Consider the following 15117-nt stretch of genomic DNA (forward strand, 5'->3'; position numbering starts at 1 on the left):
CCTCCGAGTACCGTGATCAAAAACTACTCTGCATACCCTCCTCGCATCTCTCGCAGTGCTACAAAAAGTTTCTTGTACGAATTTCGAACCAAGGACTTGTTCCCCCTGTGTTCTGGCCCTGGGATTTTTTGGAATGTTGTTCGGCTAAACTTGTCGTAGATTTCCCCGGGGGCCCTTATCTGCCTTTTTTTTCTGTCCCGCGAAATCGCAATAGTCCTATTTTTAGGCTCTACTAGGTCTCATTGTCAGCTCGATCTCTTATTCGCCCCCAAAGCACTCTCGTAGTCTGATTTCTCAACTTTTCTTGCATTCGAACAACACTCATTTCGTTCCGTAAATGGCTGGAACGCTCCAGAGCGGCGTTCCTGAAATAAATTTTGATTGCCAGTCTAATCAATTAGTTCTTTAGGCACTTTTACTTCGAGAATCATTAAGTACATCTATTTTTCAGCTCATGAAGAAGTCGCTAGTGTTGCTGTTATCATTGCTAATGTTAACAGCGTTGAGATGAAGGTGGTTTCAGCACAACTGTGACAGTTTTTGAAATAAGTGTCACGCTATTGATAATACGCAATTAACATTTACATATATTCAGCTCGTAACGTCAGATATACTCACAAAACAAAGACACCAAACCAGCTTCTTGACATTGTGTCCATTCAGTACAAAAGGACATCCATATTTCTGTTATACAAAATTGGGAATTTTGTGACAGTTATGTGATATGATAAATTAACATGACGTTACCATGTACTTAATGATTTTAAGATGTCTTATGAACCAAACCACAAATTGTATTTCTACAATTTGTACAACTTTTAATGGTTTCCAACCCACTCATTCCACAATTGCATTACAGTTATATCTTAGAGCAATCATAATGTTTGTCAAGCGTTTGCAAAATAAGAATTTTAAGTAAAAAGAAAAGTTATTAGAACCTTAAATTGTCGACGGAGGGTTCTGGTGCCCTATAATCCACATGTTATGTCCATCCTGGAGATAACCAATGGTTCGTACTGGATTTAAGGTTGAAATGATTGGGTTTGCGCTTTCCGTTGTTTCATTTTGCTTTTCTATGATGCAGCTATAACATGCGATTATTTATTATTATTATTATTATTGATCTCAACAGGTTTACATCAATTCACGGAATTCATGTTATAATAATACAATCTTATATAATACATAGAATAACAATACTGTAGATTTTCATAACATAACATTTCCATCTCTTTTTCTAGCCAATGTATTCATAACTGATTTCTTCACTTGTGAATATGGCATTGTGAACAAATCTATACTTTTATTCTCTTTCTCTACAACATTGTAGAACGCACTCATTCTACAAATAGGTGAACTTTTCATGATATTTGTTCGCGTTTTGCTCACATAGAAGGTACCATGCTTGGGTCGTGTTTTAATGTTCGGAATGCGTATTTTGAATTGTGTAAGCCACAGAGGAGATCGGAGTTTACCTTTAAAAATCTTCCAAAGTAGCATAAGGTCTCGGGTCGTCCATCTGTGGTCAAGTCCGTCCATATGATATTGCTCTATTATGATTCGAACCTGGGGTGTTCATCTTCAAGTTTGAATTTCATGCATCGCAATAATTTTGACTGTACAAGCGTCTTGCTTTACAAAGTGATTCTTGCAAGTGATTGGCAAAATTTATTTTGTCTTCTTTATGCGCATATAGACTAAGTTGCGACTGGAGATTCAAAATAAAGTGGGAACCGGTTATTTAAATAGGAGCCTTAGATCACAAAACCTTGAGCGTTAACATCTCTAACCTTGCTATTAATTTATATCTGATTCCTTCAATACTATCTGCATATTCACTTTTCACTATCTATATTTACTTTCATTCGTCATTTACATTTGGAACCAAAGAACCTAAGGATTTTCTTTTCCCAGTGGAAGTTGTTCTCTTTTGTCCCATGTGATACCACGTTTCTAAGCCGTGCATGCATATTCAAGTAGTACTTATTAATGTTCATATATTCATATTTTAGCATATCTTGGTTTGATTCCTTTATGCCCCTCAACGCACTTCTGTTGCCCTTCCAAATATTCAGTTCTCTTGAACAGAAATTCCGTTCCTATCTTGGTTACACTATTCCTTCATTTCCAGATGCTGTCATGTAGTATTTTTATTTCTGTTCATGTACATTTTAATTCCAGAACGACTCATTCTTCCCTCAGTTCTAAAAATATCGATTTAAGTGTTTCTCTCATCGCTACAATATTATCAGCACAAGCAATACGCTGTATCAAACCATTCGATTTTATGCCTCAATGTAAATAATATTTTTTTCTTACACCTTTACATAGGGCTCTCCAAACACAACTTACCACCAGGTTTAACTATAGTTATCGCACAAAGTTTGGTAAAGTTTGTTTTGAATCCGCTTAGTTTAACGTGGGATTCAAACCCTATGTGTCTTCGCTTGGTATCGAACCATGAACCCCTTGATTACAAGGCTATGGCGTTACCACTATGTCATCGGGGAGGCTCATGAATATCGTAGCCAAAATTTATATTTGTGGTGTGCTCTATTGTACATTCTTAACAAATTTCTTCCTAATTTATGTGATGACATATCAATTGATTAAATCATAAAATATATAATTTTGCAAGGGAAAGGTAGTCTTTACAAAATAAAAAAGAAAACTTACATATAGTATCTGAAAGAAGTCTTGTTTTAGCTTTTTGTAGTTCTGTTCCTGTTTGAATTAAACTGCATTTTGTTACATATTCAAATCACTTCTAATTAGCAGTATTTTCTGACATTTAATCTTATCTACCCCATCATTGAATTATATCTCCTTTGGTTTCTGTCCTCTTATATTCTGTGGTACACTTCCTAAATATTTGTACCGTATGTCATAGTTCACACCCACTGGAGTTGTACAGTTGTTGAAAACGAGAGGTGTGAATAATTTCAAGGTTATCTCTAATGATATCGTGCTGATAAAGTGGAGAGTTATAGGTTCAAATCCTGGCCGGATAATATTTTTAGATATTTCTCAAGAATTTTAGCGAGCAAGAGCTATACAGTACACGACTTTTCCCAATATTACCGTCTAATTTATGAATCACTCTTGAGAAAATAATCAACTGCGAAAATTTAGGTCTTCTGGTTTTTCATCGCTTCTGAAGGGTACGATTAGCAATTTACTATTAGTCTATTGCTGTGGTCTGCTTTGTAACGTGTACGTTCTCGCTTCTATGTTGGTTTTTCACGGTTAAAAAATGCCTTACGCATATCCGCTACCACGCTCGGTGCATTCTTCTGTTTATCCACTCGTTCATACATTTTCGCTTCAAGGCTGTCCATAAGAGTAACAAACATTTCGTGTGGTAATCGTGTGCTGAAACTCTAGAAAGATTAACATTATCAAGACTAGTTCCCTGTGCTGGTCTACTTCCAATATTTTTGCATAGTGATCGTCCTTGGGAGGAAATCTAGAGTTTCCTGGTTCAATTCTCGGCTGAGACACTAATGAGCACACCGATTCCTGCAACACAGACGCTATGCAGATTATTTATAGCAAGATCCGTTGCCTAAATTTCATATTTCTAGGCACTACCTTTAAAAATTCTTATGCTTCTCGGATTACATCAAACGTTGACTAGAGAATTGATTGATTGGTTTGGTGTTTTAAGTCCACTTTATGCACAGTCAGGCTAATCGGGACTGGACCTACAATTTAAAGTGGGATACGAAGAACTATGTGCCTCCACCGGGTATCGAACCCGGGACCCCTTGATTACAAGGCGAGGATTCGCCATCAGGGAGGCCTCGTTGACTAGAGAAATGACGATCTAAGACCGTTAATTGCAACTTACCGTAAAAACGACCGTGACCGATTTTAATTTATTAACGGCAAATTTCAAAAAAATATTCATGGTGCACGAAACTGTAATTTATAATCATCATCTTACCTTTATGCATGGTAAAATAAAAATATATTTAATAAACGGTTTCGCCCCGTTTTGTGAATTAACGGGTAGACTGTGAAATCTTAACGGTAAAATATTGTAAAATTACGGTAACTTCTTACAGTGACTGTGGTGGCATTAACAAAGCTTGGCAAAATATTTTTTTGTAAGTTCACTTTATACACACGTAGGCTAGTCGAGATGATCCTACAGTGAGAGACGGATAACAAGCACTAAAATGTTTTTCAGGGACTTTTATCTTTTACTTGCATGCACAGTCATGGACAATTTGTAGTTTCCAAGTTAGTATTTGTAAGCTCGTTTTCCCAAACTAAGCAGGAGGAATGGGATTATTTAATCCTTCCCAAACCTCCATTATTTCCTTCATCATACTTTCTGCTTGACTCGTTCATATACCTGTGCAGAGACTACTGTTATCAACCATCTTCATGACACAAGAATAAGCACGAATGATTCCTGTCAACTCTTGAGCTAACTCACACGATGTTGATACTATTAACGTGCGCTCAAATCTCCGTGATTGCCATTTTTGTTATTGCTCAAAGTGTACCATACCATTGGTGGACACGGTGACTTTTCGGTCACCTTGTACTTACGACCACTGAAACGTACTTAGAAATTAATAGGCACTGCATATTTATTGTTGATATTCCATGTTTGATCACAGGTGATTGCAGACGTATTGATCCACGGGACACCTGTGCCCTCTTTGATAATGGCGGCCTGCCATGAGAACAGCCTATCTATTTCCATTAGGGAATTAGCCCGTGTATTTTATATTTTCTTTACGTGAGACAAGACTTAGACAAGCCAGTGGCAGTTTTCTTTGATCCTAAAAAAGAAGAAATAAACATCTTAGTCAATCTTTTATGTCATAATGGAGAAATAATAATCAGTTTCTAGATGATTGCAACTACTTGTTGATATCCGTCCACATTTTTCTTAATCTGGGAAGAGTGTACTACAATGTCTCAGTACCCATAAAAATAAGTTTTGACTCTATAAATCAGTCCATATGCATTACATATTCCACGCGACGTAGAAATCCGACAGTATTTGGGGAGCTGCGGATGTTATGTAGCGTAATTTTCGTAAACGGAGCGCCAACCAGCGACAGAACTAAATCGAAAACCGGCAAGACACGCGCCTGGGTTTTCTGCAGCCAACAATGCACTTCTATGCAACGGGTCTGCATAGAGGCTAGGATACGCAATCCGAGCTTTATCATAAAGTATTATTGCTTGTGCATTATTCTTCGGTTGGGCGACAACCGCGTTGAATATGCGTTTCAAATAATCATTTGTAATCCATGCCAATATGGTCGATTTTGGACCCTCAACATCTTGCTGTTGATCTAATTTGGCATTATACAGGGTGTTTCCGGGCTGATGATACAAACTTTCAGGGATGATGGAGAAGAGCACATGTATCAATTTGAGATAAGGAACTCTGGTCCGGAAACGACTTAGTCGAAAGTTATAAGCGAAAGGGTCATGTGAAAAGTCTTGTGTAGGAGACACCTGTCAAGACTGAAGAGGATCTCCTGGCAAGAATTCTCGCTGCCTGTGGCGTTGTTCGAACGACCCAGGAGTTGTTCCAACGGGTACGCCAGAACTTTGTGCGACGATGTCATGTCTGCAGCGAAGCTGGGGGACACAACTTTGAACAAATGTTGTAAATGTAACAGCTTGTGAAACTTGTGCAGGTAATAAAAGTATTCCATCTTCATACGCCGATTTGCGCTTATAACCTGTGACTAAGTCGTTTCCGGACAAGGGTTCTTTATCTTAAATTGATACATGTGCCCTTCTACATCATCCCTGAAAGTTTGTATCATCAGCCCGGAAACACCCTCTATATGATCTTTCACCTATTTCTTTTATCATCGCTCATTATCATGGTACGGTTAACCTGAGGTGGTGAAGTTGAGTTGCGTTTTAAGCCAACTTTTTGAACAGATAGGCTAATTCTGCTATGGTCACCACTTGAATTGTACTGGGTGAGTCTTTTAAAAGAGGCCCCGTGGAAAATGCGCTCCTTGCATGTAGGCAACCTTGGTACACCGAAGAGAAGAGCGGGTTAGAGAACAGTCCAGGTTATCGGTGCCAAGCATATTCGACGACATGACATATCCTGAACTGTTCTCTAACCCGCTCTTCTCTTCGGTGTACCAAGGTTGCCTACATGCAAGGAGCGCATTTTCCACGGGGCCTCTTTTAAAAGACTCACCCAGAATATCCCACACATGGAACCTTACTTTTGTTGTGTGAAAGCAAGGTTGACTGGCCTGTCATAATAAAATAAAACATTACCGAATTTTTAGGTAAATCTTATTTTGAATACTTGCCCCATCAAATATACCTATATTATTGAATGGCAACTAGAGAAATGGCGCAAACCCATAAAATATGTACTTTAAAGGGAACATATGTAATATACCCCAAAGTATGAAAAACAATGCATATGAAATAATATATATCCTTAGTAACAGTGCAATTCACCTACATTTGTCATTTTGAGTTTGTTATATACAAAGGAAAATATGTAATTGCACAAAAATGCGGTTTCTATACAACATAATTTATGCAACACGAAGTCATTAATTGGCCTTCCGATGGCGTAGTGGTAACGTCATCGCCTTGTAATCAAGGGGTGCCGGGTTTGATACCCGTTGGAGGCACATAGTAGTTAGGATTCTACTTTAAACCGTAGTTCCAGTCCCGATTAGCCCATATGTGCATAAAACGGGCTTAGAACAACAACTCAACGAAGTTATTAAATTTCACAAAAAACAAATTTAAGTCACATCATAAAGTGCCATTTTATTGTAGATAAGATGACAATATATCGCAAAGGAATATTTCCTGATAGAAGGTAAACTGTAGAGGGATGAGAGGAATTAAAACTTGTTATGTTTAAGTTAGGAACTCAAGACCTGCTTTGCTTTATTGTTTGTGTTATTCTTACAAAGTTGTTGTGAATTTGAGATGGAGGCCTAACAGAGCCATCTACAATTCCCTTGCTTTCACCCAGAATCTTTCTTAGGGGCATAACGAAGAAAATACATATGAAGGAGAGCACGCTTCACATTCTGCAAGAGGCGATAAAGGCACCATCCTCATATCTTGAAATAATGCTCGTTTCACGCAGAGCAACACGTGTTGAAAGCCTCACAAGATCACCCAAATATCCTCCCATGACGAATTATGAATGTAACAAAGCTTCCCTCCCGTATCCTTTCTTTTCATGTGACGTGGCATTTGCAACGACGTCCTGGCCTAGGGCCCGAAATATTTTGGCAACCTCTCCTGCCGGGGCCATTTTTATCTTGGCATGGCCAAATTTCAACCCACGTGGTGGTATCAGGCGATAAAAATATATTCGTCGGGTATTTCTTTTTTAATGTTTCCTTGCTTTTATATGTGCGAGTCTCCGGTTGTTGTGTGCGTTCTGTTCGCGATCGGAACTCAGTGATTGTGATTTCAATGTTCATGTTTTCCTTCTCTGGTTGTAATGCAGGAAGGCTGTACAGTTGAATATAACATACATGGTGTCTCACTAAAAACTTCCCCTATTTTAAATCGGTACTAACTAACTAACTAACTCTCTAGCCTTCTTAAACCCGAACGTTCATGGCTGCAGCAACACAGGCCTTCCATCTGTTCCTATATTGAGCAAGATCTATATACTCTTTTCCATCCCTACCAATTTCCTTTAGGTTCATCTCAACGTTGTCCCTCCATCTTCGTCTTGGCCTTCCTACAGTTCTCTTACCATCAGGTTTCCCAACAAGAATCCTGTGAACTCCTCTTTCCTCTCCCGTTCGTGCCACATGGCCTGCCCACCTAAGTCTTCTTGATTTAATTTTTCTAATAATATCTGGACTTGAATACAAATTATGTAGTTCTAAATTATGTAACCTTCTCCACTCACCTGTCTCCTCATCCCTTTTAGGTCCAAATATTTTCCTAAGGATCTTATTTTCAAATACTCTCAATTTATGTTCCTCTTTCAATGCAAGGGACCAAGTTTCACATCCATATAATACTACAGGCAAAATTACTGTTTTGTATATTTTAACTTTTAGTTTCTTAGATATTAAACGAGAAGACAAAAGTTTATGAAGAGAGAGTAACATGCATTTCCTGAATTAAGCCTACTATTTATTTATTTAAATCGGTACATGGCAGAGATTAAGGCACATGCCTTGTCTCACAGTCAACCATATCACTTCTCTTTATCTGCATTTAAATACACACACACACAGCAAACAAAATGCACAATCCACACTAAAAATACAAATTCACACACACACACAAAACATTCATTTCTATCTGGTCATACGAAATATTATTTAATAGTGTTGAAAATATCATACACTTATTCTTCAATGGACTGAACCGATCTCTGGCGGAGTGGTTATCAAAGCTATGACGCCATCGATCCCGTGTTCGAATCACGACCTGGGTATGGATATTCTTTGTGAGTGTCGCTTGATCAATTTCATCATATGACTGGCCAAAAGTAGCAGAAAAAATATGCCAAAAGTAACAAACACCAAATCAAAATTCAATAGACTGAAACCAACTGAACGAAAGCATCTAACATCAATACAAAAGTCTTTTCCTTAATCTTCCCTGTAAAATACCTATTGAATTATATTTTCTTGTATCATATGCGAATATATTCCAGTCTCGAACCACTGATACAACAAGAGAATTCCCCCAAAAATTTCGAATTATTTTTATTGTTAGTAAATTGAAACTTTGAGACTTTGTGTTTGATTGATTTGATCTCCTTTAGACAGTAACTTATATAGAATGTATGCACTACTGGAAATTCTGCTGCATTTTGAGTATAGTGGCTACAAAGTTGCTTGCGAATTTTAGTTCCTGGGATATCAAATGTATCACTAGTGTGTCAGATCATTTGCCTTTTATATTTCTTGTATTACAAGCTTGCACCTGCAATTTACTGAAAGTTGTGACGTCATATGGCAACTTACTGTTTCTTGAATTTACATGTTTTGTAATATACATGCCTTGAATTACAATGATATTCACTCTGACTTCAATTGTTTAAAGTGTATTGAAAACACAAGGCGTTACTTCATACAATTTCAAACTTTTCTTTGAGGTATCCAAGTGTGTGAACTACTCAGGCAAAACAAGTATGGCGAAACTGGTGAGTTGGTCATATTTGCGGGTATTTTATGAGTACCCGGTGTATTAGTCACCATTAATAACACATCTAATGTAGTAGAATTTTGAGCAGAACGTTTTCTATATCCTCTCCGTTGTTTTGCTTTTATGTTCGTTATTCTTTCCTTGCGAAATATTTTTTTCTATAACTAAAATTGTCGTTTCTATCTCCCTATATTCTACCACTTTTCCTATTCTCCATCCCAGATCACACGGTCTACGTTGGTGTAATGTGATCGCCATTTATCGACCTTGGAATACCACGCTTAATATGCATCGTTCGTTACCCATCAGAAACCACAACTTCAAAGAGAATAAACAGTGCTAACAGCACCCGTTACGGTGCACTATTAACGATTGTGTCTGAACAAGGGCAGATGATTTTTTTTAGTTCTCGTCTTATATCTTTATTTTAGTACACTTTTCTGCCACTTTTGTCTAATCGCGAAGATGGGAATGATATGATGAAATTGATGAAGGCACATTTACAGAAAACACCCATGCCCAGACTGGGATTCGAACCCGGGACTTCTCGCGTTTTAGCACGCTGTGCGAAATTGAGTTGGAGTGTTAGGGTTGTGTGGATGAAACAGTGTCATGTATTCACATTACATAAAAAGTGCTATACTATGCAATTATAGTAACAGATTATAAATATACAGAATTGGGGAAAATATTAAATAGAGGAGATTACAAATGGTTCAGGGTGGCTACCCACCGGGAATTCTTTGAATTCCGGGAATTATGCGTGAATTATACTTGAATTTTTCTCCGTAGACGTGATGAATTGCAACTTTTTCTAATACAAATCCTATTCACATTTTAAGCAAATACATTTTTCTTCGTAAAGTTTTCTTGCTCGCTTCGCTCGCAATTCCTCCTTTTCTTAGTCTTATAAAGTTTGTGACCATAGCTAGGAGGCGGCGGGAGTTGGCCCTGGGCGCCGAACTATCTAAATGAAAAATGTTGTAAAATTGATTGATTGATTTGTGGTTTCGAGTCCACTTTATACACAGAAAGACTAATCGGAACTGGATCTACAGTTTGAAGTGGGATCCGAACTACTGTGCCGCGTGGAGAAAAAAATAATTGAAATCGTGTGTTCGGGCACAAATGCTTTAGCACCTACTTCTACCCTCTTTTTGCATAATTTACGAGGATAATAACGTCTTTGATACTACTACTACTAATAATAATAATAACAACAATGTTGGTCCCGGCGGGTTCGAATCCTGGCTTGGGCATGGATGTTTGTGACTGTTCATTCATCAATTTCATCAAAATTACATCCCCATCTTCGCAAATTAAGCAAACGTGCCACCAGAAGCGAAGTAAAATAAAACAAATCATAAATAATAATAATAATAATAATAATAATGTTATAACAATATTATTATTAACACTATTATTATTATTATTAGTAGTAGTAGTAGTTGTAGTAGTAGTATTAGTACGTTTATCCTGGCACTTTCTCCCCGCCCGCTCAGACAAAACGTCGTGGTTGCGCCTCTGATTGTAAATAGAAACATCACCTTAAATTAAATATTTTAATTATATTATGTATACCGTTTAATTGAATTATAATTTTTGGATGTTGGAATCACATAGACCCTTCATATTGTTAAGATATTTGCGTGTGGATGTTGAGAGGCGGTAATACGTAAGGTTGAAATAGAGAAAACATCTACTTCAATTTTTGGAAAGTTCGCCTTGAAAACCGGGAATTATACTTGAATTTTATCATGGTTCTAGAGTAGCCACCCTGTGGTTATAATTTTAAGTAGACAATAAAACGGCGAGAAAGGATAAGGCTGTACTTTTATATACGTCAAAGGTGGATGATCGCAATGCAAATTGATGCTAATTTATTTTATCTCGAGGGGCGGTCGTCTAAATTTAGATATCAAGGTGGGCTGATCGCCTTCTTAAACGTCTGGTGTGGAGAGGGGTCTCCCCTTTCATTCTTAATCCGACCGTGGCCGTTTACGAATTTTTGGAAAAAAATCGTAGGAATCCGGGTAAGTCCCTCAGACGGATGCACTCGAGAAAATTGGGCCCGGAGTATCGACTGGCGCTTCGGAGGGAATTTCGGCGCGGGCATTGCGTGTGCAAGATCAACGCGGAGACGAGGGGGGGGGGGAGAGCGGGGAACAACTGGGTCACTAAGCTCTCCTCTGCTCCCCCTGGCTTCCAGAGATGCTGCGCTGGGATTTTGCTCTCGTCCGCCCGTCGACTCTCTCTCTCTCTCTCACTCCTCCATCCCCCTCTCCCCCCTTCCTCTCTGTCTCTTATGGTTGCCAACCGGGGCATCGAAACATTTTCTCCATAAATGCAACAGAATCAAGATGTAGTTTTTTGATGTCCGTTACTCGTACCTAGAATACATGTTTTGATTTGATGTTTTTAAGTTCACTTTATGCACAGATAGGCTAATCGGGACTGGACCTACAGTTTAAAGTGGGATCCGAACCACTGTGCCATGTGCTACCACCGAGTATCGACCCCGGATCCCCTTGATTACAAAGCGACAACGTTAGGACTATGCCATCGGAGAGGCAGAATAAATGTTTTTCCAAATTGCTGCTTGATATGAAGAACATTTTCGTAGACCTTGCTGGTTACTGCTTAATGGTGTTTATTTAACGTGACTTTTTTCCTCTTTAAGTTACACGTGACAAGAACGAATAGTCATGAAATGAAATTGACAATATACGTATATCTCTCAAAATTTGAAGACAGATCTATATTCGTGTCTGAAAGTTTTTGTAGTTACTAATTACTTTATATTTTAGTAAATTTAAATAATTAACATTGATATTAAATGTGACCATATACCATTAGAATATTTGCAGTATTTACAAAACAGGCTGAGTTTGAGTTTTGTTTTTAATTCCACTTTATGCACAGATAGGCTGATCGGGACTGGAACTAATGTTTAAGGAGGGATTCGAACCACCGTGCACCTCCACCAGGTATTTATCCCGGGACCCTTTGCTCACAAGTTCATCACGTTCCGACTACGCCATCGGGAAAACGACAAGTTCAAAATGGTACCCTTGTATCTGTATGCAATTTTGTGTACCTGAAATGATACTCACATTAAGGAGTGTCGTGTGAAACTGTTGCTTCCCAAGGCTTTTGGTTGTCGTGATTTTGTAGCGCGCTCGTGGGTGATGACACACACCGTAGCTCCTTGAATTGAGGAAATTCTGTGTGAATTTTCGTAACAAACTCGTCCCGTAGTAACCCAAATCTTTCGAAATGTAGACTTCCATAAAAGTTCTATTGTATATGTGTCACACTTGTTGTAGTTTTATTTTTACCTGAGAGAAGACGATATTGTTTTTTAAAAGAGGATTCAGCGTGTAAGTGAAAAATATAGCGGAACTGTGCATCTTGCTAAAACTGAATGTTTCTCTCCGTCTTGCCTCTGGAGGTGTTCGTGACTACAACAAAATGGATGTTATCCTTCAACATTGTTGCCAGATGATAGTAACTAACACCACACGGTTTCATGAAAACTTATGTATAAGTAGTGCATCTGCAGAGATTTTCTGAATTATTTACGCGAAGAATTTTGCAAAATTTGCGAAATTATGTCATGTTTAATATAAAATGCACTTTTGCATTTGTAATGGACAAGTGAATGAAAATAAGAATCTTGATCTTACCGTAGCGTTTCAGCCTTTGGAACGCGGAGATCAAACCAAGGGGTGTTGCCCACTATATGTAGCACTTGATGGTAGAGACGGCCCTAAAGGGTCAGGTGTGTGTACGTAGCTTAGCATTTAGGTATTAATGTAAACGCATGTTTTAGATTTATACACTTCTCACTGAGCAAGTGAAAATGGCAGGTTAGGGTGAAGCAAACTTACCCTGCGCGGCAAATGAATAAGTCAATAGCTCTAGCTGTTCCTCCTCTGGACGACACCAATCAAAAGACCCCGTCTCACTCTCCTCATCTGGTTTTGTTCTATTTCCTTGACCTTAGCTTACCTTGCTAAAGGTAAGTGTTCTCGCCTTTTCCTGTGAAAACTAATTATTCTACAATCTTCTTGAGCAAGTCCTGACAAGTCTTTATTCGTTTGCCTGGCGGGGAATGTTATGCTACTATGATATTCGCTAGTCTAAATTTCCACGAAAATAATATATTAAGTCTATATAAATGGTTAATATATAGACTTGATTTTTTTAAATTTCGCCTTGAACATATAGAATTATACTTTAATTTTATCTTGCAACACCCATTAATTACACATTGCTCCTTGCTAACTCTTGTGCCAGCATCCAAGTAACGAAATCATTTGCCACTCGTATAAGACCAATACTAGTGCATTTTCTCAGAGGTTGGCCACACTAAGCCGAAGACAACTGCGTAAGGTCTTACTATGTATTCTCCGTCTCTTCAAGTGCCCAGGCAATTTCTAGGAAACTGTACGAGTCCTGTAATTCAGTTGGTCCCTTGCCAAGTCTTTTGTCTACTCTTCTATATTCCTCCTCGTATATTCTTTTTCCGCCCTGCAGACCCGAACGACAGGATGGAATAAGCCTAAGGGACGCACTTTCAGTGTTGCCAGTATCCGATGATTTTCTCAGCCACTGCAAGTTTCTCTAAAAAGTGGCCATTTTCAGTTTATGTTTTGCATCGATGATTTTGTGCTACGACGAAGTTCGTTCGATTCCCGAAACAGATTTTTGACACCTACCCGAGGAATAATAATAGCTTCCAGAAGTGAGTATCTGCGGAAAGTAGGCAGACTGGTGCTTATCACACAACCTACATGGAAAATATGCGTGTAACCGTATGTTCACCACCTTCCAGATGTCTCCGTTATACTAACTCTCTAGCTTTCTTCAACCCGATGGTTTATGGCTGCAGCAACTCAAACTTTCCATGTGTCCCCATCCTGGGCAAGATCAATCCAATCTTCTCCATCCCTACCGATTTCCTCAACGTTATTCCTCCATGTTCGTCTTGGCATTCCTACAGGCCTCTTACCATCAGGTTTCCCAACAAGAATCCTGTAAAATCTTCGTTCCTGTCCCATTCGTGCCACATGAGACCTACCCTAAGTCTTTTTGATTTAATTATTGTAATAATATCTGGACATGAATGCAAATAATGCAGTTCTATGTCTCTCTCATACAGTGATGAATATTCTGTCACATAGACGCTTTTTGGCTTGTAGTAAAGTAGTTCTACATGCCTCTTCGTTGTATACAAATATGATATATGTATTGGTACTATGTCGCCTTTCTCTTTCACATACTGCTACTACCTTTGAAAAACCACATGCACCAATCAACACCTGAGTTTACACAAATAAAAGTTTGTTTGAATTGTTGTTTTAAGTTCACTTTATGCTCAGACAGGCTAACCAAGACTGGATCTACAGTTTAAAGTGGGATCCAAACCACAGTGCAGTGTTCCTCCACCGGCTATCGAACCAGGAACACCTTGCAGGGAAATATTAGAAAGTTTCTTATATACACGTACAATCACTGACACTTCTGGGTTGTAACTCCCCAGTGACTTTCAGTGGGATCATTGTAACCCAGCATTACATACCCGAGTTTGATACTTTTTTGAATGGAGCATGACTGGTTTTTTTAAATGAATTCTCTTAAAGACGTTTCATGAAACTTTCTGTCGGATCATATTCGAAAATGCACGTTTGGTGTACTTAGCTGCCTTTGGTGTTAGACAACTCGTTTGTGTTAAGTCATTTTCTCCTGTGCATTGTTGATTAAATGAATGGAGAATCACAATGAGACAGCTGAGCTATCGCTGGGAATCGAACCAAGCAGCGAGAAAATCAATCTGATTACCCAGAGCGGACACAAAAGCCGAACACAATGTGGTAGATATGAGAACATGTAGCCATTATGTGGCTGTACCTCTGTTCCAGATAAGATAATTGCAAACCAGTATTTGGAAGTAAGTAGTTGCAA

The 15117-nt window shown here is 38.5% G+C and overlaps 1 protein-coding gene across 5 annotated transcripts in view; it reads left to right on the forward strand.

Moving 5' to 3' along the window:
• Calx (sodium/calcium exchanger 3) overlaps positions 1-15117 on the forward strand; it is a 647992-nt gene that overhangs the window by 174193 nt on the left and 458682 nt on the right. The gene's annotated exons all lie outside the window — the stretch shown is intronic.

The sequence above is a fragment of the Lepisma saccharinum genome, chromosome 16 (assembly GCF_977018435.1).
Source record: "Lepisma saccharinum chromosome 16, izLepSacc3.1, whole genome shotgun sequence".
NCBI classification, from domain to species: Eukaryota; Metazoa; Arthropoda; class Insecta; order Zygentoma; family Lepismatidae; genus Lepisma; species Lepisma saccharinum.